The sequence below is a fragment of the Chrysochloris asiatica genome, unplaced genomic scaffold (assembly GCF_000296735.1).
Source record: "Chrysochloris asiatica unplaced genomic scaffold, ChrAsi1.0 scaffold00684, whole genome shotgun sequence".
NCBI lineage: Eukaryota > Metazoa > Chordata > Mammalia > Afrosoricida > Chrysochloridae > Chrysochloris > Chrysochloris asiatica.
In genome coordinates, this window is record NW_006409202.1 from 20,629 (window position 1) to 24,146 (window position 3,518).

The window sequence follows — 3,518 nt, forward strand, 5'->3', positions numbered from 1 at the left end:
ATACAGAGAGTTAGATACATGGCAGACTAGTGCATCATTTCCATATACAGAGTTCAAGCTACATGGCAGATGAGTCCAAAGTGTCCATATATGAGAGCTACCTATATGGCAGACAAGTCCAATATGTTCATATACAGAGAGCTACCTACTTAGCAGATTAGTCCAACATATTCATGGGCAGAGAGCTAGCTACATGGCAGACGAGTCCAAAATGTCTGTATACAGAGAACTAGCTACATGGCAGGATAGTGCAACATTTCCATACACAGAGATCCAGCTTCAAGGCAGATGAGTCCAACTTGCCCATATACAGAGTGCAACATTCCCATATACAGAGTTCTAGGTACATGGCAGATGTGTCCAATGTGTCCATATACTGCGAGATACCTACATGGCAGAGTAGTCCATCATGTCCATATACAAGGTACTAACTACATGGCAGATGAGTCCAACATGTCCATATACTTAGTGCTAGCTATATGGCAGACAAGTCCAATATGTTCATATACAGAAAGTTACCTACTTGGCTGATCATTCCATCATATCCATGTACAGAGAGCTAGATACAGGCAGACGAGTCCAAAATGTCCAAACACAGAGAGGTAGCTACATAGCTACAGAGTAGTGCATCATTTCAATATATAGAGTTCAAGCTACAGGGCAGATGAGTCCACAGTGTCCATATACTGAGAACTACCTACATGGCAGACAAGTCCAATATGTTCATATACAGAGAGCTACCTACTTGGCAAATCAGTCCAACATATCTATGTACAGAGAGCTTACTACATGGCATACGAGTCCAAAATGTCCATATACAGAGAGCTAGCTACATGGCACGGTAGTGCAAGATTTCCATATACAAAGTTCTAGCTACAAGGCAGATAAGCCCAACTTGTCTATATTCAGAGAGGTAGCTACATGGCAGAGTAGTGCAACATTCCCAAATACAGAGTTCTAGATACATGGTAGATGTTTCCAACTTATCCATATACTGAGAGCTAGCTACATGGCAGACAAGTACAATATGTTCATATACAGAGAGCTATCAACTTGGCAGATCAGTCCAACATATCCATGTACAGAGAGCTAGCTACATTGCATACGAGTCTACAATGTCCATATATAGAGAGCTAACTACATGGCAGGGTAGAGCAACATTTCCATATACAGAATTCTAGCTACAAGGCAGATGAGTCCAACTTGTCTATATTCAGAGAGCTAGTTACATGGCAGAGTAGTACAACATTCCCATATACAGAGTTCTAGATACATGGCAGATATGTCCAACTTATCCATATACTGAGAGCTAGCTACATGGCAGACAAGTACAATATGTTCATATACAGAGAGCTATCTACTTGGCAGATCAGTCCAACATATCCATATACAGAGAGCTAGCTACATTGCATACGAGTCTACAATGTCCATATATAGAGAGCTAACTACATGGCAGGGTAGAGCAACATTTCCATATACAGAGTTCTAGATACAAGGCAGATGAGTCCAACTTGTCTATATACAGAAATTTAACTACATGTCAGGGTAGTGCAACATTTCCATATACAGACTTCTAGCTACATGGCAGATGTGTCCAACGTGTCCATATACTGAGAGTTAGGTACATGGCAGACAAGTCCAATATGTTCACATAAAGAGCTACCTACATGGCTGATCAGTCAAACATATCCATGTACAGAGAGCTAGTTATATGGCAGACGTGTCCAAAATGTTCGTATACAGAGAGCTAGCTACATGGCAGAGGATTCCAAAATGTAAATATAGAAAGAGCTTGCTACATGGCAGAGTAGTCTAACATGTCCATATGCTGACAGTTAGCTACATGGCAGATGAATCCAACTTGTGCATATTTACAGGATAAGCTACTAAGCAGATGAGTCCAACATGTTCATACAGAGAGAGCTAGCTACATGGTTGATGATTCCAACATGTCCATATACTGACAGCACCACCTATATGGCAGACATGTTCAATATGTTCATATAGAGAGCTACTTACAAGGCAGATCAGTCCAACATATCCATCCACAGTGAGCTAGCTACCTGGCAGACGAGTTCAAAATCTCTATATACAGAGAGTTACCTACATTCAGAGTAGTGCAATATTTCCATATACAGAGTTAAAGCTACAAGGCAGATGAGTCCAACATGTGCATATACTGAGAGCAAGCTACATGGCAGAGTAGTCCAACATGTCCAAATACAGAGTAGTAGCTAAATGGCAGATGAGTCCTACATGTCCATACGTTGAGAGTTAGCTACAAGGCAATGAGTCCAACATGTCCATACAGAGAGAGATGGCTACATGGCTGATGAGTCCCACATGTCCATTTAGTGAGTTCTAGCTCCATGACAGATGAATAGAACTAGTACAACATTTCCAAATACAGAGTTGTAACTACATGTCAGATGAGAATGACGTGTCCATATACTGAGAGCTAACTACATGGCAGAGTAGTACAACATGTCCATATACAGAGTACTAGCTATAGGGCAGATGAGTACAACATGTCCATAACCTGAGAGCTAGCTACATGGCAGATGAGTCCAACATGTATATATATAGAGGTCTAGCTACTAGGCAGATGAGTCTAACATGTTCATACAGAAACCTGGCTACATGACTGATGAGTGCAACATGATCATAAACAGAGAGCTACCTACATGGCAGATCAGTCCAACTTATCCAAGCACAGAGAGCTAGCTACATGGCAGACGAGTCGAAAATGTCCATATATAGAGAGTTAACTACATGGCACAGTAGTGCCACATTTCCATATTCAGAGCTCTAGCTACCGGGAGATGAGTCCAACGTGTCCATATACTGAGATCTAGCTACTTGGTAGAGTACTCCATCATGTCCATATACAGAGTACTAGATAGATGGCAGATGAGTCCAAGATGTCTATATTCTGAGAGTTAGCTACATGGCAGGTGAGTCCAACAAGTGTATATATAGAGGACTAGCTACAAGGCAGATGAGTCCAACATGTTAATACACAGAGAGCTGACCATATGGCTGATGAGGCCAACATGTCCATATACAGAGAGCTAGCTGCATGGCAGACAATTCCTATATGTTCATATACAGAGAGCTACCTACATGGCAGATCTGTCCATCATATCCATGCACAGAGAGCTAGCTACATGGCACACTAGTCCAAAATGTCCATATACAGAGAGCTAGCTACATGGCAGAGTAGTGCAACATTTCCATATACAGAGATCTAGCTACATGGTAGATGAGTCAAACATGTCCATATAATGAGAGTTAGCTACACAGCAGAGTAGACCAACATGTCCATATACAGAGTATGAGCTACATGGCAGATGAGTCCAACATGTCCATATACTGAGCGTTATCTACATGGCAGATGATCACAACATGTGTATATTTAGAGGAGAAGCTACAAGGCAGATGAGTCCAATATGTTCATAAAGAGAGTTGGCTACATGGCTGATGAGTCCAACATGTTCATATACAAAGACATAACTACA